Raw genomic sequence first — 24,004 nt, forward strand, 5'->3', positions numbered from 1 at the left:
GGTTTGGATCTGTTTAAATTTTAAGTGGTTAGCTGCAACTATTGAAGCACAGTTTGCTATAGTGAATGAACCTAAAATCGATACACTGATGGTTGATTCGAGAACACCTATATAGTTTCCATTAAGACCTTTAATTTAATATAATAACCATTTTTTAAAAATGTTTGCGCTCAATATTTTCTAACCTAAAAATGGTTTAGGAAATTTTCAGAATAAATTAATAGAATCTTAAAATTTTTCCTAATATTGGAATTTAAATTAAAAAATATATACAGAAATTCTGAAAAGTAATTATTGAATATTAAGAGAGTACTGATAATCGTCACAGAATTTTTTTTCTCAACATTTTGGATTTTTACTCAAAGGCAGATTTTTTTTCTTTTAAAATAGGTAAAAAGAGAAAGCACTGGAATCTTCAAAAATAAATTAATCATCACCATCTAAATAAATCTACACGCTTAAGATTTCACTGAATTCGCCTCACTCAGTCCCATGACCAAAATGTAAATCGCGTTAAGCACTTTTTCCACGTCTCTCCAATCAGGTTCTACAATTATTCTCATACTGAGCAGAAGTGCAATTGCACTGGCATTCAATAAAACAATCTAATTTCAGTCAGTTTCTCTGAGCTACAGCCTCCCCTTCCTCCAACAAGAAAAACCTACACTCCGGAATTACGTCTATATGCATGCGATACCTAATAGAGACAGGAATCTAGATAGTTCAAATTCAGAGTTTTACCTAATATCAAAATTGTAGATCATGTCTGCATCTGAATCATATTTTAAACCCAACCACTTAATGCGAAGACGATCTTTTCTAAAATATTCAGAATAATAAAATAAATTCACCTTCAAAATTGAAATGAATCTCCACACTTAAGAACTGAACTATCCCCTTCTCTACCTCCAACCCCAAAAAGAATTAGAAGAATTGTATTTGTTCTTATTTAGAATTGTATTTGTTTAAATGTGATTATTCAAAAAAAAAATACAGATAGATTTGATTTAGCATCTTTTCTTAGATTAGAATTTTAGATCTGGATCATATTTTAGATGAAGATTTGTGACTTTTTCCAAGATATTCAGTATAGTAAAAATAAATTCACCTTTAAAACTGAGATAAATCTCGCGCTTAAGATTCTCTGAACTATCCCCCTCCCCGGCCCTCTCTCCAAAAAACATTCCCTGGAATTAGGTTTGCATGCATTCTGTTATTCAAAGAAGGCAACTGCATAGATAGACACAATTCGGTGCCTTTTAACGGTACATTAGAATTTTAGATCTGGATCATATTTTAGACTATGTGAAATGTGTGACTTTTTCCAAGATACTCACTAGATTAAAAATAAATTCACCTTCAAAACTGAGTGAATCTCCACAATTAAGATTGCCCTGAATTATTCCCCTAAATAAAATGCTCTCTATAATTATTTTTATGCTGCTGATTGTCCAAAAGGGCAGCGACATAGATAGATCAGTTAGGCCTTCCTTATATGAAAATTATAGATCTGAGTTATATTTTGGACTAAATCTGTGAATGCGGGGATTTTTTAAAACATTCATTAAAATTTGAAACTTAACATAAAGGTGCTTTATTTACGAATATATTTTACAAGTGTATAGCCATCCACGGATTTTATACGCTTTTTAATTTATTGTATTTGTTTAAATATATTTTGCCACCTCAAGCTAATAAAATAATACTATATTTTTTCTATTAAATTAAGAACAATTTGCTTATATATATATATATATATATATATATATATATATATATATATATATATATATATATATATATATATATATATATATATATATATATATATATATATATATATATATATGTTGCTTTTTCTTGCCGTTCTTATTTGACCGAAACACACTCTGTTAGTTTTTTTACGAACAAATAAATTGCATTTTCTTGATGTTTAGTCAATTTACAGATGGTGTAAAACATAATTTTTCATATTTATAACATAAATATCCAAAACGTGGTGCTTTTTTACGTTGTATCAGGAGAATTCCTTTTTTACATTCAACGATTGTCGTGCAGTTAATGAACACTATTATTTAATGATTTTTCATTATGTAAATAACTGATTAATTATTAAATAATTATTATTAATTATTTAAATGTTATACTTTTTTCAAACGGGGACACACACACACACACACACATATATATATATATATATATATATATATATATATATATATATATATATATATATATATATATATATATAGTTTAGAAATAAGAGAATCTATTGATAAAATATAAAGAATTTGAGAATTACAGTTATCTGTTCTCTTTTCATTTGTAATTATATGTATACAAATTTAAATAAATTTATTATGCAAATAGTATTTTAGTAATTGACCTAGAAACCAATGTTTTATAAAGTATTTTCATCATTGATTGCAGTTACACATTCGGGAAACAATTTTCAATGAAGTGTGAGGCAGAATATCTTTTCTGTATGTTTTATTATGGTTTTTATCGCTCTAATTAAAACCTTTGTTCGTTTTTGAATACTTCTAGAAATAATAAAGTATGCTCCAGAAAATATTTTTGACAGATAAAATAAAAGGAAAATATAGTAGAATGGTTTTTTTGCATTTTCATTATAAGTATAATGCTTGATTTTGAGTATGCACATTGTGAAAATCATTGGTCTTATTCTTATAATCATCTAAATATTACTGTAATGTCCCTGAAAATAACAAGAATTTGAAATAAGTAGTATTTCAAATTTGTTCATTTGTCCTTCTTTTTGGATGCAATAAACTGTATTGTTTTATATTTTAGTTTGTGAGATTATTATTGTATTTTATTTTATATGGGTACACGGTTATTTCTTATTATTTTAGTTTTAATATCTGTCTTAAGACTCAAATATAAAACAATGTCTTCAGGACAATTGATTGAATGTATGGAATATAAGAAGATTATAGCAAATGAGAAATTACGTCTTTAAAACCTTGGCTCAGGCAAGAAACTGTAGAGTTATTATTAATAGAGATTGCAAATTTACAATAATACAAGTTGCATGAAAAACAATTCTCCTATCAAACGCAGAAATGATATAGGACGAATTACCAGCAATTATTCTCAGAAGTACTTAGTAAGCGCTGAAAGGACGTACCATTGAATGCTATACGGTTGTGTTGTCATTTTACTGACATGTTGTGTTGTCTTGTTACTGTAAATTCCTTATTTATATTCACTTTATCTAATATTCTATTTTCTTATTTCGTTGACAAACAGCCTCCTTTGAATTTGCGATCTCATGTAAAAAAGACTTCTTTCTGTATTATTGACCCATCCTTTCTCAAGAGTTTATGTTAGAATTTTAATTTGTTTTCTCCTAACAATCGTTTTCGTAAAGTATAAGCCTACTTTATTCGTTAGGCATCACATTCTGAAATAATTACCATTGAGATTTGGAACTCTTATGACCATTAACTGAATAATATATTTCAGTATAGAAATGATATCAATTTAATAAACATTTTTGTTTGATGCCAATACATGGCGCTATATTATTTTATTATTTAAAAGAAAATTTAGCTCAACAATGAAGTACCAGACTTTAGAAATAGTAAACAAAAATTTATTTAAAACTTTTATTAAATTAATATAAATATATTAAAATATATATAAAATTTGGATCCCATGACACATGAGTAAATAAATGTCAGGTTTAAATACTTGAGATGAAATTTAATTATTTGAATAAAAAAATTTCCGTTAAATTGAATTTTGAGTCTAAATGAATTTTTGAGTCTGTGTACCATGAATAAACTCTCAATAATATAACAAAAGATAATAGTTTATACATTAAGTTACTTTATAATATATGGTATTATTTAACTTAAATACGCTATAATAATTTACTTTTTCATTAAAAATTTAAAAAAAAATTCAAACATCATGAAATTAATACACAATTTACAGCATGAATGGTCAGCAGGGGTATAGTTAATGTTATTTTCTGATAAATATTATACAATGAGTGAAATTATAATTTGATTTTTAAGATAATTTTGAATAATTAAATATTAGATTCTTTTAAGAATCCAATTACTTTATCTTCGATACAAATCCTTTCTTTAATTTTTAGTATATAAATTACTTATATTTGATTTATTAATTAAAAATAGTATCTATAAATATATCAAAATATTAACATCCATATTTGTACTTACAAAGTATATATATTTTCATAGAAAAACATATTTAAATAATGCATTTTTATGTGCTATTCATCTTATTTATAATTAAAATGTAACAAATTCAATAAGAAGCATTATATATATATATATATATATATATATACAGATTTATCGGAATAGCATAAAAGAAGAGCCTTTATTTTCCTCCTTTTTTTCGCTGCTCTGTTTCGCAATCTGTAGATTTAAAACTGTACTCATTTGATTTCTGGATGATGTGCAGTAATAACTGAGAATGAGAACTTTACAGGATGAGGATATATTTCAATTGTTTGCAACTGAGACCTGAAAATGAAACAAAAATGCTTTGTAAGTCGATTGAAAGTACATTTTACACTCTCAGCTTTTGAAGAAAAGGCATATGATTAATTATATTGATGAACTGAAAACCCACTGCCATTTTATAATGTCACCAAATCTCTCTCTCTCTCTTTCTCTCTCTCTCTCTCTCTCTCTCTCTCTCTATATATATATATATATATATATATATATATATATATATATATATATATATATATATATATATATATATATATATTTGTACATGCATACACACGCTCGCACGAACACATATACATAGACATAATTAAAGAGACATCAAATCAAAGTTCTTCGATATAAACTAATAACATAACTCATTTATTTAAGCAAAAGGTTGTAAATATACGTATATGTAACAGATGAGAAAATTTACATCTTCGAAATTGGACTTATACAGTTTTAGACTATATATATATATATATATATATAAAAGCTATAAAACTAGACTATATAAGACTATAAAACTAAAATAAAAAATTTAAAACTATGATTATTTTCATCAAATTTAAAATTAAATATTTTCTTTCATTTCAAAAGCAATTTTATCAAGCTAAATTAAATTTAAAATTTAAAGATAATTTTTTGTAAGAATGCACTGTTTTAAAGCCATTTTTATCACACTAAAAATAAACGGCGAATCTGCATGAACTTATCAGTTTGATTTATATTTTATAATTGACTTTTAAATAAATCAGTTTACCTTAATTCGGATATTTTCATCGAATACAATTTGGTCTTAATTTAAAATTTTATTTTGCATTTTTAAATCAGAGTAATAATATACTTATTCAGCAACATTATCGGTCGGAAATAATTTCACTGTAAAACTGTATATACAAAAGCATATTGTATATCATCACATAACCTAGTTGAGAAATATTATATTTATTTTTTATAATACATAAAGTTTAATACTTAACTGCAAGTTTTATATCAGTTAATTAAATAAATCATTATATCATATCATTAGTTTTTAACTTCAGCATGATTGTATTTAGATAAATGGATTTAAGTTTTCTCATTAAAATAAAAATTTGTATATTACGCTTAAAAACACATTGTTGATTTTAAAGAATAACTTTAAAATATATTTATTAAGATTTAAGTACAGATATGTTCAATTTAACCAAAGCGTAATTGATCGAAATATTAAAAAATGGAGTCAAAATGATTTCCTAATCATTTATAGATTTCATGGTTACGATTTACTTTTTTGGAGAAAATTCCTTTAGGATTTGATTGAATTTTATTAACAATCACCTGAAGGAATCGAGTTAAATTTTGAAATGATCGGCATTATTTTTTTGAGATGAGGAAAAAATGCTCAATCGAAACATTTTTTTTTCACAAGTTAGTAATGCATTAAAATTGATTACTCTAATCGATTAAAATTTGCTTAGATTCGATTATAAGCAATTGACGTTAAAATCAGTGGAAGTTATATATGAACAACCCTATCTTAAAATTTAATTTTAGAATTATTATCTTTAAATCTTAACTGTTAAAATCTCTAGAATCATAGCTCAAAAATTGTTAAAAGCACTAACAGTCTGACATGAGCTAGAAAGGGCCAATCAAAAAGAAAAGAAAAAAAAAAATTCAGAAAGGAAATTAATTAAAACAATTTTTGGTTAATAAAAGAACAAAAACTAAGGCTGCATTATTTTACATTATACTTGAAGACACAAATGAAGAAAAACAACAACAAAGAAAAATTAGCTCAAAGAAATAGCCTATTTAGGCTTGTGCACTGTGCGCTAGTATGAATTTGGGAATCAATGAATATTCTTACTTTACTTGCCCGCAAAGGAATTTGTGGCCCAATTCTGGAATCAACAAATACTCTTACTTTATTTGTGTGCAAAGAAATTAGCGGTCTAATTTGGGAAACCAGGGACCAGTCAGGGAAAAAAAGGGTGACGGTGACATAATTTTTTAAGCTACTTTTTATCTGCTTTAAATTATTTCTTAAAAAGTTAATTGCATTTATTTCAAAAACAAATAAACTACAAAAATGTTACTTAAAAAAAAATTACTTCTCTGTTACTTTATAGTAAAGAAAATACTCAAGTGATCCGAATTCGATAACATTTCCGTAGATATTTTGCATTATAAAATATATTTAAAAAGTATGAAGTAATATAATGCGATAACTCATTGCTCTTTATGTACAGTTATTCTGAGTCGCCTGTCATTATAGAGATGACATATTTATTTCAGATGGCTTATATTACATTTCATTAAAAAATGTTGCAAAATTCTCAATATTCCAAATTTTGTACGAGAAAAGAGAAATTCATTTCTTCAATCAATAAAGAATCTGAGGGGGTTTTTTGCATCAGTATATTAAGTGTGGTCTCATGTTCATATCAAATGTGAAAGAATTTTCATTCTACATTATTGGTTTCGAAAAATTCGGCTTTTTTCCCACTTGAATTTGGAAAATTGAAATAAGTCATGTTCAATATATTGCTACAGAGAAAGGTATTTTGAAAATAACACACACTTTTAAGTACTTATGATGAATATAAATTCTTGGCAAACTCATAAGGGAAATTCGCCAAAAATTAAGTTTATCAAGTGACTTATTTCAAATGAAATTTTGTACATTTTTTAAATATGCATTACTTACTGTACCTTTATGCAATTCGGGTTGTCTCCTAATGATGCAGAACTGCAGCAATCGCTGTTAAAATTGCAACATATAGGCCCCAAGAAAGAAATCTGGTTGCAGAAAGGGGCCATACAAAACCCTTCAGTTTCTGTGATAAGAAAGCCCAGTATTACTAGAGATATTAAAATATTCAGGACCTTGGACTTCAAACGAAACATCTTTTTATATAAATTTCCTGTAAAAGAAAAAAAAATTGGTAATATAAAAGTATATGAAATATGTTAGATTACTCTGAATTCTTTTAAACATTAGATACTCATTAAAAATTATGTTTGAAACAATTACTTCATAACTTTCAGAAATTAATAATTTTTAATCACTCGAATTTAGGAACATTATTCTATAGCATATTACAAGTGAAACTATACTTACTAAAAATTGTGTTGGCTGAAAATAAGACACCAGTATCAAGAAATAATTATAGAGTCTGCGTAAAAACTACAAAAGTACAGTTTTTACCTTCAAACATAATATTTCGAAAGTGCAGCCTAAAAATATACGAGTTGTGATTATAATTGTCTTGCTTCTCGTTAATCTATACTGATGGCAAGTTGTTTAACGCGTGCATAAATATATCATACGTATTTGATTTTATGAATGACGAATATCCTTATGGTAGCCTCCCTTTTAACGCCTATTAAAAATATTAGTAATTGTGGTTTTAGAATAGGGTTAAGATAAGAACTGTTTTCAACAAAGCTCCACTCATACTTAACTATGTGTCAAATCTTAACTCTTAAGTGCATATTGTTGCCAATTGTCTATATCCGGTACCACTTAATTTTATTCAAAAAACTGAGTGTGTCCGTTTCCGAACGCACGTTGATAACCATAGACAATAAATCATAGTCTCAGAAAGGAAAAAAAATTACATTATTCTTAGCAAGTAATTTATATAATTTATTTTTACATTTGAATGTGGTGGGTGATGAAGTTCAGATGTTACCTGAAGAGGTAATTTCTATTGAGGTTTCTGTAAAGGTGGAGTTCCCTATAAAGGAGTGATCTATCTAATTGTTAAAAAATTACTTTTCATCTGTTGTCAGGTAAGATATTAATGTTTGATGCTGTATTTGAAAATTATACTAGATACAAGCTAGATTTTTAGAAAATACTGTATTTTGCCAAAAGTCTACATACAACTTTTTTTCAAAATAAATATACCATATTATTACCTGGAATTTTTAATTTATTTATTACTTAATCTATGACTTTTTTCCTGTAATGTATGTTTTTTTTAAAATTCAAAACAAATAAGGATGCATTTAAGGGTTAATGCATCGTGGTGACGGTGATAGCATTTGATTATATTTAAAGACAAAGTGGAGTCTACTGCACAAACTCGGCTTAAATCGCTGACTTCGTCAGCGGACTTGTCAATGACAAGTGCATAAGTAACAACAACAGTAACAAAGTGGAAGGCAAATTACGTAAGAAACCTATTATTTTCAGGGTGAAATAAGATTCCAACCATCCATTTATGAACGATGTTACAATGATTTCAAAGTTCTGATGTTCGTTCTGAATTCAGGAGCAAAATATAGGCTACAAGGAAAATCTTGCTGTCATTCTACTTCCACGCCAAGTTCGGAATATCCGAAAGTGACCTGCATGACTACATTGAAATGTACATTCAGATTTTTACATAGTCCATTCTTCTTATCAGTGTCAGAACACTAACGCCAAGATGCAAGAGTTTGTCGCCCATGGATGCACCTCTTGTCAACTCATTAGCATCGCTAATGAAGACAGATATAAAGAAATAGTAAACGTACAACAGGTTATCATTTGTCCACTATTCAAAAGGCGATTCTTAGCTGTTCATAATGTGATTCTAATAATGTGATACTTCGAATTTTCCTTGCCGATGCATTCCATTCCTCGAATCGGTTGTACTTTCTTTTCAGCAATCGCACGGGATATCACAGCTTGATATTCTTGCATTACTTCTTTCCCGATAACACTACTGCTGTTAACTTAATATTAATGATATTGGTTGATGACATTGGGTTTATCCTTTTGTACTTCTTCGAATTCTCTTCCTCTTACAATTTTCCCCAATCTCCTCGTTCAAAATCATTTATTTAAGCTCAAGCTCATTTCGTTTACATCGACGATTCTATCTCCTTTAAAATAATGCTCACACAAGGTTTTGGAGTTTCATTCTTTTCACAGGATCAACTTAAAGAGCAGTATGCGCAGTTGTCCATTTTATTCACAACAGCATTATATGTTTATGAAGGTGATCGCAACGCTGATACTTTAATCGATGCTTCAAATATGCTTGTAGAAAAGAGTCTAGGCGTTTTAAGAAACATATTTAAGAGTTGGTATTTATGACAGAAAGAAATTTCAACATAATTTCTGTATTAAAAATATCTTTGATGATATTTCTTACTTTTATATGTATGCCATTAAATAATACAAAAAAAAATTGCACTTTGTTTACTTTAATTTCTAACTTTCTGCTATGGGAATTACTCTTCAAAAATTCGAACATAAGATAATTAGACAATGATGTGAAATTTAAGTACTCTGAATAAACAAAAAAAGAGATCAATTGAATATTTAAAAAATTATAAAATAATCAAATAAATGCAGGAATTCAAAGCCAATCATATTCTCTATATTTGCATGATTTTAATTTCTAACTTTCTTCTATGTAAATTGCTCTTCAAAAATTCGAATATAAAGTAATTTGACAGTGATGTGAAATTTAAATACTCTGAATAAACAAATAAGCCATCAATGACTAATATAAAAATTATAAAATAATAAAATAAATGCAAGAATTTAAAGTCAATCATATTCTCTGTATTTCCATGACTATTGATAAGAATTAAAGAGTAAGTAATATAATTGAAGATAAATTGAAAATAGCAAATTTATAATTATTATGGGCCAAAATCCCTTTTCGTGCATACGAACTTAGATAATGAAGTTAAATAACGTATTAAACAAATACATCTGATAACTTTAAAAATAAATTTTATTAGGAAATTTTCATTGAAATCTAGCATTAAATTTACACAAGATAATCAATTTTTTAAAAAAATTTATTATCTTTCTCTATTATCTTAAATATTGAAACTCTTCAATTATCTGTTTAGCAAAATCCATAAAAATGAAAAAAAAAATAAATAAGGGCTAAAGTCAAAGAATTTTAATTATAAATAACAAACGTAACTATAATTTTTTAAATTCTCAAGAGAATTAGGGGCAAATTTTGTACAAAATATTTTGTAAATATCCTGAAATAAAAATTTAATATGATTAAAACTGATAATTTAGATTTTCAGGTTTCAGAAGAAAAAAATTTAGTTACAAGCTTTAAAAATAATTTTGCATGGAGCGAAAGGAACAAAAAATTTATTTCATTTCTAGCGGAAAAAAGAATTACTATTAAAACTAAAGTTATAAGTAAATAAATGAGAGATTGTTTCTAATCTCATTAACAATTAGAAAAAAAGCAATTTTTATTAATTTTCATTAAATGTAGAGAATTGTTTAAAAGTATTTAAGATTGAGTACCGACAGCATTTGAGTACAAATTACTACAAAACAAAAATATAATTTTGACAACAGTTTCTATAGTTGGTATTTTATATACTTATCAACCATCATTTCAAATAAAATAAATCATACAAAAAGTAAAAAAAAAAGTTTTAATTAAATACCTGTAAACTTCTACTTTGGGTAAAATTAACGGCAGTTACAAATTACGTAAAATCTTTTTTATCTGCTAATGCTAAAAAAAAAATCAAGCAATTGAAGATTTTACTTTCCAAATAATATGCTTACTAATCAGAAAAATCTCCTCGAATCAAGAAAGGTCTATTAGTTGCATGATTTTGAAAAGGTTGGCTTAAAAGTGCAATATTAATTCATGGCCAAAAAATGCTTATAAATATCTCCGGAATATTGCATTTTGAAGTTCATTGCGTTTCTTTCAAACGGTAGATTATCGTAACACGATACTACGGCGCTAAACAAATGAAGTTAAATAATAGAAGATAACCATACGTACGTTTTTCACCCTATTAGCACTAAACATTGTGCAATATTTCCATCATATTGTTCGATGTTCTAAATGGCGTGTAATGTAGTGAAGTATTAAAACAAATCTTTTGGCTATTTTGTGATAATAGGACATATAATTATGGTGTAATACGAATTAAGACATATTCATTTACCATATAAATGTGCAAGGTTGAGAGAGGGGATTGCATAAAAATCCTCCAAAAAATTTCTTGAAATACTCATTACGATAATTAAAAATTAAACAACCTAATTAGTAATAAAAAAAAATCACATCAAAGATCAGCGAATTACAATGGATAAAATACCATTGTGTATTTTTGTTTTTAATAAATTCTGTTTATTGAAATGGAAATTAATAAGTGTTCGTCTGAAATTTCGTCTAATTTATTCTGTAATGAAAATATTAATAAAATACTTGTTTGCCAAAAGAGTTTAAATTTGTTACGAGAGGAAAATTTGTATTCGTAGAAAAAATATAAAATATTTGAAAAGGGGGAAAAAATTTTTTTTTTTAATTCATTCAAGATTCATTTTGGAAATGGATTGAGACGAGGTTCACATGTTTGATTATAATAGGTTTAATGGGCTCAAGACCAACGGCAATGACTTATATTTGGGATATATATATATAACGTCAAATCTGTTGTTTTTCGATCGGGAAAAAAACCCAGATTTGACGTTATATATATATATATATATATATATATATATATATATATATATATATATATATATATATATATATATATATATATATATATAACGTCAAATCTGTTTTTTTTTTTTTCGATCTTTTATATTAAAATGTGTGTTACTCAATTAAATTTGCCCTTATAGCGATTTATTTTTTTCTAATTATTTTGTGAGATTTATCATTTTGTCGATAAAAGGAACAGAATATTTCGAATCGAGAAAAAATTGCTTCGAAAAGAAACTCAGATTTTTTAAACGAAATTGTTTTAATGATATAATTTGCAAGCATTTCTGTTTTCCAACAGAAAACATTTTTACATATTATTAAAGAGAAAGAAGATTCTTGCTTTTTTCCCCCTGAACCGTTACTTTGTATAATTTAACGTTATTCGAATGAACACAAAGACAATGCGTTGGGGAATGAAATTATGATTTATTCTTTTCATTAGATTATTATCATGTTTTATTATTTCTTCTCATAATTTTGACCCATAATCGATGTGCAAGCTAAACACCTCCTTTTAAATGCCACACCCTTAAATTACCGTTAGAGCTCGTCTAATGCGTGCATCATGTACAATGATAACACTTTCGATCCTGAAGGCTTTGCTATCAAATCACATTTTCGGTCTTGGGTTGTTTCTTCTAAAGAGCAGCCTAATGGGTTCAGCCCAACCATATTGATAATGTGGTGACGCTTTATAAGTCAGATAACAGCTACGAGACATGAGAAATTTCTTTTGTCTAGTGGTCTTGTTACTCGGCTACGAACCCAAAGGTTGCGAGTTCGATCCTCGCCTATCGCCAGCAGCAACATTGGTGACCCGGACGTGATACGCAAAAAAACCTTCATACAACTGTTGTAGCGCCCTCTACTAGAAATAAATAAAATGAAAGCTGATAAATAATCAGCCAAAAAAAAAATGGATAAGACGCTACAGCCAATATATCACCACTAATAACAGCAAAAAAACAGGACAAAAAATCGTTCGTCTCACCTCCGACGCACTGAAGGGGGAGTAATGTGGTGACGCTTTATAAGTCAGATAACAGCTACGAGACATGAGAAATTTCTTTTGTCTAGTGGTCTTGTTACTCGGCTACGAACCCAAAGGTTGCGAGTTCGATCCTCGCCTATCGCCAGCAGCAACACTATCATATTTAGCGTGGACACCAGATCAACATAGTAAAGCGAAAAACAACTCTCAACTTCATGCTGCACAACAATTAAGACTTCAAAGCAGCCGGAATGCGATGTCAAGTAAGATCGCAGTGGCCTGGTGGTAAAATCTCCGTTTCGAAACTGGTGGGTGTCAGGTTTGGGACTTGATTTCACCGAAGAACCGTCGTGTAAGCAGGTATGGGGAACGTTAAATTCGTCGGGGCCAAACGTCCTCCCGCAGGTGTGTTGTGTAAATTTAGAGATGGTGTGCCAGCTGTGATGTCGTCCTCGTCATCTGATTGCGGTGCAAAGTAATCCTAGTGTTCCACTAAAACTGGGCGCTAACATAGCTAAATTAAACAAAGCGAGACCATGTCATCGGCCTAACCAGGTCACAATCGGCAACAATCCCAAGAATTTTCAGATGATTGTTCAATTTATTTACTGCTATTCTATCCTAATTCAATTCATTTATACAACGTCACTGAAATATGGTAAACGTAACTAAGCATATCAATTAACTGTACGGTACCCTATAATGAGTTAAGGCTTTGTCTTTTCCAATTTCTACTACTTTCTTCTTCTTGTGAATTTAAATATACCTTATTGTAACAATATTTTTATAAATTTACCCCTCCCCCGGAAAAAAATACGGATAAGAGTTTGTAGCAGCTATTATGAAAGATTTATTTCCATTTAAAATTAGTTGTGTATGTGTGTGTGTGTGTGTGGATTATTTATTACGATGTTTAATGCTCAAAATACCTGATGTAGTTCAACATTCAAAGGCTGAAAATATCTATTATCTTCAGAAAGTGGAGTTAACTACTCTCTTACCACTCCCGCATTTTATACGAATTTAAAATTCAACGTGTAAATATGTCCTTGTAAATTCACAACTCTTTAAGAACATAATCTTTCCATCTATATTAGGCTCTTGATATTTGCATTGGTTATAACATGTCAAAAACTTGAATGGCTGCACCTAAAAATAGTTGCCGTTGATTTCCTCTGTTTCATTTTCCGTGGCCTTGTCCAAATGGATTTAGGTTATAAAGATATGTATTGAGATTTCGCATTTCAGAGGTATTTGTATCCATTCAGTCTGAGAAAAACACTAAAAGTGAATGAGCAATAAACACATCCATAAAGAAACAGAAAGCCTTATGAATAAAAACAGGGCGAGCTGGAAGATAGCTGCATAATAATCAAACATTTCAGACACTCTTTTGTTATACATTTTTGTCTTTTCTTTCTTGGAAATTGCTGATGAGGGAAATACTTGTTGAGATATGATTATAACTGGCGGGAGGATTTACAGAAATTCATGCATGGATTTTTAACCCAGAGACATACTTTGGAAAAATTTTCACTTGCCTTTTGGAATGTAAAACTTTTTGTGACGCTTTTTTAATATAAGAAAGTGATAGCTTATGTTTTATTATGCGTATTTAGTCAGATATTAGTTCTGCAGATTTAGTCAGAATATTTTACATCAAATTTGAGATAAATCTGAAGAAATAATGAACTCTTACACAAATGATTAATGAAAACATTTCTGACTCCACTTAAGAGCGGATTGTGTTCTATGCATTAACATAGAGCTAATCAAAATGTTAAGATAATCTTTTATCACCAGTGTTTAAAAATATTAGCAAAACAAAAAAAAACATGTTGTAAAGAAAAAAAATTTTCCCACACAAATTAATCAGCCCTATTTTAATTATTGTCTCTCATACAAAGAATTTGATATCAAAACTAAATATTTTTCTAAAAAAAAGTTTCTAAAAATTTAATTTAACCTAAGCAAAAGTTTTTAATTCTTTTTTAATTATGTAATTTTAGTTCTAATCGAGAAATTTAATATACCACAGCCATTTCATAAATGTATCTATGTATGTCATCTCATGCTGCTTTTTCATACGTTCTAGTTTTTATTAAGAATTTAAATATAAATAAAAACGATTCAATTAACCAGCTTAAATGGTCTGTCCAAAATTTTCTAGCATACTCTATAATAAAAATGTTATTCCCCCCTCGTACAAAATTGTTGACCTTGGACAAGGTCGTGAATTTTTTGAATAACATTATGGAACAATAGTAACAAAATATTGATTTTTTTACGTGAATCTAATATTTTCACATCAAAGATTAATAGTGCATTGAATTTAGCAGAGTAGAACATTGAATCTTACAGAATCTTGTGTATAATTTTTTGTGATTAATTCCTAGGATTCGGTTAGTACAGTAGTCCCTGAAAATCGAATTCCTATTTTATATATTATATTTTACTTGTATATTATCAAATCATCAAATTATTATCATATATTATATTATATCATCAAATCACCAGATTATTATCATATATTATATTATATTATCAAATTATCAAATTATTATCATATATTATATTATCAAATATTTCGTGACCAATTGAAATCAAAATCGATATCGATCTACAATTATAGTCAAAAGTTAACAAATCGGATTTCATTTAACTAAATCATCGTGTTTGTGAGTTATTGCGTTCATTATGCATCCGAAAGTACCAACTGACAGATGGTCAACCCTTTAAACTAATTTGGTTAAAAAAATAAAAAGATTTGATGTTTTAGATAATACGCCTATATACGAATTCTTTTTTATCTAACTCTTTACATTTTGTAGTTTTCATGTTCGTTTGCATTCAACGTATTTTGTCCAAAATTTAATAGAAATCTACAAATGTAGTATATGCATGCAAAAGTTTGTCCTTCTGTCTCAAAACAATATAGAATTATGTGTTCATAGACATATATAATTCCAAAAAATTCTTTTGAGGACTGAAGTGTAATGATTCGTCGAAATCTCGAGTACGAATTTTTTTGACGATTATAATATTTTCACTTTTTATATTTCGTATATCAGAAAGTTAAAAAAATAAAAACAAGTTTTGCCATTAACATTAAACGAAAATGTTATACATTCTAAATTATTTATTCTTTTTATCCATTTATTACTTATACAAAATAAATTTTTAACTAAATTAGGAAATTAGGAAAAAAAGCTCGCCTTTCAAATTGATATTAGTGATTTCTTTAAATCGAATAAGAAATGCTCCCTTAGGATAATACTATAAGAAATTCAGAATAAAATATCAAAATTACAAAATCAAAAATTAACAGTATCAAACATTCACTGGAAAATCCCAGTTAGTTTCTCTTAGAAAAATTCCTTGTTCTTAGAAAAATTTAGATGTTCTTGCAGTACTTTTACAAATAACAATTTAAAGCTTATGGTTTTATAACCCTCAGAGATAACTTTTTTTATTTTTAGTTTAAGCGAATCTCTTACTAGAAGAACATGGGATAGTCAAAAGATTTGTGATATTTTTCTATTATTTAAAGTTTATTAAAGTGCTAGTTCTATTATTTAAAGTGTAAAATGTATTATTTAAGGTACTTTAAATAATAGAAATAATGTTTCTATTATTTAAAGCGTAAAATGTTTCTACATTTAAAGTTTTCTATTATTTGAAGAGTAGTAAAATGTAAAGTTTTTTTATTATTAAAGTGCAAAATCTATTATTTAAAGTGTAAAGTGTTTCTACATTTAAAGTGTTCTATTATTTAAAGTGCAGTATAGTGTTTCTACATTTAAAGTGTTCTATTATTTAAAGTGTAGTAAAGTGCTTCTACATTTAAAGTGTTCTATTATTTAAAGTGTAGTATAGTGTTTCTACATTTAAAGTGTTCTATTGTTTAAAGTGTAGTAAAGTGTTTCGATTATTAAAATGTAAAATCTATTATTTAAAGTGTAAAGTAAAATAATTTGAATAATACTATTAGTGTTATCTAAAGTGAAAGTTTCTATTATTAAAGTGCTATTATGTAAAGTGTAAGTGTTTAAAGTGTAAAGTAAAGTATTTAAGGTATTCTAAAGTGTAACGTATAAAGTACTATAATTCTATTCAATTAGTCTATTATTAGATAAAATATTCTTACGTATTAATAAAATTCACTTGCGTTATGAATGTCTTGGTTTTAGCACCCCAACATTTCAATCAAATTAGATACTTAAATCCAAAACTTTAACACCATTATTTAACTCCCAAAAAAGAAGCCCCTGCAGTGGTTTTTTTTTTGTTGTTGTTGTTTTCACAAAAGTTAAAATAAATTTTTGATCACTTGTAATAAATAATTTCTTTATGTAACATATACAAGAAAATGGAGACGAAGTCTTTGTGATTTTTATCTTAAAGAAAAATTTTATCGAAAATATACGCCTAATTTTGCTAATAATGTCTTTGTTTAATATTTAATAAAGCGACATTACATTAAAGATAATGTCTTCGTTTAATGTTTAATAATAATAATAATCAATTATATTAGATATAAGAGCTTTATCTAATATAATTGATCATTAGTGTATTTGTATGAAAAATTTTTGGTGAATAAGAGCTAGGAAAATCTTTCATTTACACTACAACTATTTACAATGTTTCAAAATAATTAAAAATCGATTATTAATTTCTTTTATATTTTTGGATAAATAATGGAATGTCTGCTTTGACTAAAATTTATCCGATATTCCATGTGCGTTCGAGCTGGTGTGCACGAAAAGAAGTTTTGAATAGTCATTAGAAAAGAAAGCAGCTTCTTTTATACAAAAAAATGTCACAAGGTTGCTTTTAAGACATAATAACTAAGTTTGTGCATGCAAGCTCATCACATCAGACTCAATTCCACATCGAATTTACGGTTCCAGATTCGTTAGAATAATAAAATATTTCTATCAACAAAAATGCTCATATTTTTAAACCGACGACTTAAGTTTAAAAAAAAATTCTGCAAAGACAATCACCAATATTATTTTTATAAAATAATCAATAACTTAATATTAAACAAGAATCAATTCCAATGAACTCTATTTTTTTAAAATAATCCATGAATATTTTATTTTCATTTCATCATGTTTTCCATTTAAAAAGGATAACATAGACTTATTTTATTAGACAAAGGCCAAGACAATTTTTTCCCGATTTTTCTTCGGATACTTATTTATATATTCAAATATTAGTAATCATATCGATATTTCTTTTCTGTAAAAATATATCGAAATTTTATATCTTCTTTTGAATATTTTTAAAAGAATTATTTAACTAAACACTTTCAATTTCTGTAATTTAAATCTTAGAAAACTAAAGACATTATAAATATTTTATATCTGTTATGCTTATTTTCAGCGCTCATTGCGGAAATGAGTTTTGAAAACTACATTAAAATAGTAAAATGTTAAACATTCATCTGCCACTAAAATTATTCTATTTACACAAAATATTATAAAACAGAACAGGCTTTGAAACATATAACAAAGTAAAGTCAGAGGTATAAATAGGTTAATCGTCGAAATGAATATAAAATTAACATATATAGAAAAAGCAGTTTGAATTGTGCAATGTAGTAAAGTAAATTAAAGTGAGTTTTTTGAAATCTCTCGTTGACCATTTTCTTAAAAACTTTGAAGCCTTTAGTTGTGAATCAAGACTAGAATTTTACAAAGATATAAAATAATAATAAAAATGCTACAGAACAATGTGCGATGATATTATAATGTTAGAATACATCTGAAAGCTAGTTGAGATACTGCAAGAGCTATAAAGATATAAAAACATATCTAAAAAGCATGAATAAGAAGAGAAACGGGTTTATAACGAAAAGCAGTGGATATTTATCATTAGTTAATCCTTTATATACCAAATTACTTTACCTTTAATTTTATCTTTGCTCCATTAGATTATTTTTGTGGCAGACCAAGCCAAGAAACGAAGAATAAACCTTTTTAAATTAATTAAAATGATTTAATTAATTTATTCAATGATTAAAGATTTTTAATTTCTGCCTTTAGCTGATGTATAGTACTTGCTGTCGGAGCTTCATTTTTCAGGTTATTTTGAATTTCATCAGAAACAATAGTCATATTAAGATAATAGTATGATTTAAACAGTGCTTTTAAATACCATTGGGATTATAAAGGGTTAAAATATACTGCTAAAGTTTCTGCATTTGTTAAAATTTCGTCAAAATAAAACTGTGGCATTTTCACCAATAAAAAATCCAACTAAAACTTATGAGCAAATTATATTTGATGTGGAAAAAAATGAGATCTTTTTCAATTTCGGCACTAAAAAAAGAAAGAGAAAAACTATAGATATTTCTCTAAAAACAATGCATCTGGAAGGAGGAACGTAGTGGCACATATTTTTAAAGAATTTTTTTTTTTTTTTTTTTTTTTTTTTTTTTTTTTACAAATAACACAATTTCAATTATTTTAATTTATTTATGTTAATAAAAAATGACTTTTATAAAATATGTTCCATACAAGTTTGATAAATCAGTTTTGCAAAATATTTGCAGACGAAATATTTAATTTTTTTGAAAACTTTTTAATATAATGCTCACAATAATACAAATTGAATAAATTCTTCTTTAAATCAAAATAATCCATTTTTGTTTATATAAATGCATTTTCAATGATTTTGATATCCAATATCCATAGACTGGATTCATCCATAGTCTTAGCAACGCATATTTTCATCTTTCTCATCCATTTATTCGAATCATTTGTAACAATTCGTAAAGTAAAACTCCATTATCCATAAACTACCACTTTATGAAAACCTATTCATAAAATTCGAGGACATTCTAAAAGCCAACTCTTCCTTGGATAAATATTCTTTAAATTTATATTTCTCTCCAACATTTGCCATCTAAAAATGGTTCATTTTATTAAACTGCGACAATGATAAACGACAATAAGTTGCGAATTTTGAATGAGACTTATGAATGAACTTGATGGATGTCATAAAGTGTTGTAAATCTCTCGCTTGAAGTATTTAAAGACGAGTATTTCAGAATGTCGATGTAGAACACAATACCGGCATTGAAGATTCATTCCTGTCAGATTTTATCGCTTTTGCCAAAGAATTATTGGAGAAGTTTGTTTTTCTTCTGAATTTGAGTTTTGCCTTGAAGGAATAAACATATCATCGAAATTGCAGAACATTTTCTTTGAAATATGGGCTTCCATGTGACCTATAATTTCAACTAAACAAATAAAAAAATCTCAAAAGTTTCTTCACACATTGGGGAAGTGTTTACTTTGTTAATCCCCCCCCCCAAAAAAGTTTAATTTTATAAAGTTAATAAATAATAAAAAGTTACTGTTTGAATTAATCACATAAAATTCATGTGGGATTTAGAAGGTTCAATTTGTTTTTGATAATAAAACGCGTTTTAAAGGAACCAATATGTAAGCTTATCAAAAGTTTCAGATACTATTTCATAGGCAGAAGCCAATCATACTGCAGATATATACTTGAAGCACTATTATTTATCTATTACAGGACATCAGCTACATCTCGTATACCTTAAACGTAGAACACGAGTCTTAAGTTCATGAAGCAATTCAATTCATGTCCAAATACTTTATTTTTCCAAAAAAATTTCTTTAATTAATGAAGAAATGTAACAAAATAGAAAATAGTAATAAAACTCGAAGAATAAAAATAAATAATAATAAAATAGTAAAATACAAAAATAAAAATAAAATAAAGCACTTAAACAAAGAAGGTATTGAATAATAATTAATTAATAATTAAAAAATAGTTAAATGTGAGTTAAAACAGAATATATATATATAGAGAGAGATCGTGACTTCTCGAACACTGCAGCTTTCTCCTCCATTTTCATGCATCACAGTAAAAAACTAATTTCTTGTTGAACAAATTTAAGTAAAATTGCGCGCTTTCACATTCCCGAACAAACCGCTAGCTTGAGGTTCGCGTCAAAAGTCACATGGCTTGCGTGTATTAAATGCCGGCTAATTTTAGGCATTTAATACTATGTCTAGATATTCTGTAGAATGCCGAATTTCATATTTTGCCGATAGCATTTAGATGAATTCCTTTTAAATGCATATCCCACGTATTGCCAATAAAACTGTTATTATACGGTTCAAGACATAAATCAACCTAATTATATTTCTAACACGTTTTTTTAAAGGTTGACTGAAAGAAGTATATAAAGAGAATGCCAAAACAATATTCATAAAATCTCATAATGAAAGAGAAATTTTAGAATTTAAAAAAAGATAAAAAGGAACGTAAAAATAAAATATAGTATACCTGAAATAAAAAGTTAATCATTTTGATTAAAAAAATCATTGTTATTATAAATTATTAAAATTGAATGTTTTTCAGGCAGGAAATGAAATGAAATAAAAATAAAATATTTTTTGCAATTACGGGTCTATGTTAAAATACAAATGCCAGCTTTGGGGATCTTTATGTATTTTAATATCCAAATATGTATATTAAGATTTACATTACGACGTTTTAATGTACATATCTGTATTTTAATATTTAATATGGATGTTGTGTATTATTATGTTGTTCACATTAATTTGATAATTTTAAAAATCTATCATAAAGAGAATCGGAATGAAATGCAAAAGGCTGCTTTTAAAAGTAATACTATTTAATTTATCGCTTGAGACAGTACTCACCTGTTCAAAATGTGCTTGAAACACAGCAAAAAAAATTACTATTACTGCAAAGCTAGTAAGAATTTTAACGAATGTTGATAAATAGCATTTTATTAGTATTTCATTTGATTATATTAACTTGTTTTAAATACATAATTTTCTGTCAATTATAATTACTAAAAGATAAAGATGTATTCAATTACAGGAAAATGAATGCACTTGTAAAAACAGAAATGGAAGTTTTATGAAATAAAATTTTTAGTTATAGTTTTATAGCCGAATTAATTTTTCTTTAAAATTAAACAGCTGATTCAATAAAAATAAATTATTTTCAAATTCTTATATTAAATAAATATCATGCTTTTTGCTTTGTAGGCTTCAAAATGTACGAAATATAAAATTTAAAATATGTGGACTGATATCTCAGTTCTTTATAATTCTTAAGATTTTCCATGAAAAGTTAGAGTTAAAATTAAACGTATTACCAAGTTAATCGTTTTTTAATTTCATTATTTAAAAACTTAAATGAGGACAATTTTCCTAAAACAAGTCATAATTTTATAGCCGAAAAATTCATTAAATTAATTTTTAGAATTTAATTAAATAATCAAACATTTAAAGTTTATCTGAATATTAAAAAATGGCAAAGATAATTCAAAATTCAAAAAATTCTAAATAAAAAAGACATACATTTTTCGTTAGTTTTGATCTGATTTTTAATGTGAAAAATTTTGCCTGATTTAAGTAAATGTAATAAAGTATAGGTTTTTCTCTTTCCATTTGTTATGCCCCTATTTCTTTTGATTTTAAAATTATGGCATTTAAAAAGGCCTAAGCATTTAATTATTACCTTAAGAATTATATCTATGACGAGTAACACTAATTCAAAAATATGCAATAGTTTTTGTCATTAACATATTAATAGTGCTTTCTGAGAAGGTATTCACGATTTTTTGAACAAAATATAAAAAGGCATATGATAAAAAGACAATAGAAGTCGTCAAAAAATTAAAAAAAAAAAAATCTTTAAGCTTTTATTGTTTATGCTAAAATTTGTCCATACGCTTCCAATTTCTGAATCAAGATTATGCTCTAAATTATAAAATAGAAAATTTAAAAATATCTCAGATGAAGTGCATTACAAATATGAAAAAGATCATAAGGAAAAAAACATTTATTTATCACCTCTTCCCCCCCCCCTCCAAAAAAAAAAGTCCTATGAAAAAAAATTAAACCTTTCATGCACTTATAGATAACTTTTTTTTTAATCTCTAATTAACTTGTTAAGTAACGATTACAAATTATTTCTGATAAGTAAAGAAACAAACATGTTGAATGAACTAATCATCCATATTTTCTTTTTAATTAGGAATATCATCTTCGATAGATATCTGGTTTTTAAAGTGAAATGTATTCGCAATGTTACGGTTATTTTACAAGTTGTTTTTTGAAGAAACTGATTATAAAAATTAAACATGATAAATGAATTCATCATTCATTTTTCTAATTAGGGAAAAATAACTTGATAAATGCCAACTTTTAAAATCAATCTTACAAGAACTGAAGTTGAAAACTAATTTATGTCACAAGCGGCACGAATCAATAATAAGACTTCAGAATAAAGAAAAAACATATAAAAAATAATACAAAAAATATTATATTTAGATAAAAATTCGAATAGAATAAAATATTTCCAAAATATTCAAATAGAAATCATCGAATATCTAATAAGAACCACATACCTTCAGAGCTCCCGTGGAGAACAATACAGGTATCAGAAGTAGAGGAATTATATGATCTGCATTTATAAGGCAAACTATTTAAAGCAAACCTCGGTTGATACGTCACCGGCGAATTTTGTCACGTGAGTTGCTTGAATGGACCAAGTTCTCTCACTTTCTCTCTGAAAGCATCCATCAAAGCAGGCGAGCACAAAAAGACAAGGATGACAAAACCAGGCGGAACGGTTACAGAACACAGAATTTAGGAATTATTAGTGTCTTGTGGATTTTTTCTAATAGCAGCTCACACCAATTCAATTTCTTTTCCAAAGCAGATCTAATTTTAAAGAGTATGATGTTCTTTCGTAACAGAAAAATGGAACTTTAGTCTCTTACATCTGCACTAAATAGTCACGAAAAGACTAAATAAGAATTCAATGATTGAAGATTCAATAAAAGTCGTCTGCATTTTTCTTGTTACAAAATAAAACCTTTGTTTTGGTGGCGATATAAGGCATAATTTTTAGTTTATATATAATTGATTAAGATTTATGGAATAAGATAGCTCTGAAATTATGGCGAAATACAAATAAAATTATTAGAACAATGAAGTGTTTACTTTTATGTTTTG

The 24,004-nt window shown here is 26.9% G+C and overlaps 1 long non-coding RNA gene across 1 annotated transcript; it reads right to left on the minus strand.

Annotated features, from left to right (window-relative positions):
* Positions 1-4,182: 4,182 nt before the first annotated feature.
* On the minus strand, positions 4,183-23,498 carry LOC129961889 (uncharacterized). The gene is made up of 3 exons (XR_008783848.1): positions 23,395-23,498; positions 7,197-7,408; positions 4,183-4,523 (listed from the first exon to the last, which is right to left on the minus strand). It is a non-coding gene; the product is annotated as an uncharacterized LOC129961889 (long non-coding RNA).
* Positions 23,499-24,004: the final 506 nt, after the last annotated feature.

This window comes from Argiope bruennichi, chromosome 2, assembly GCF_947563725.1.
Source record: "Argiope bruennichi chromosome 2, qqArgBrue1.1, whole genome shotgun sequence".
NCBI lineage: Eukaryota > Metazoa > Arthropoda > Arachnida > Araneae > Araneidae > Argiope > Argiope bruennichi.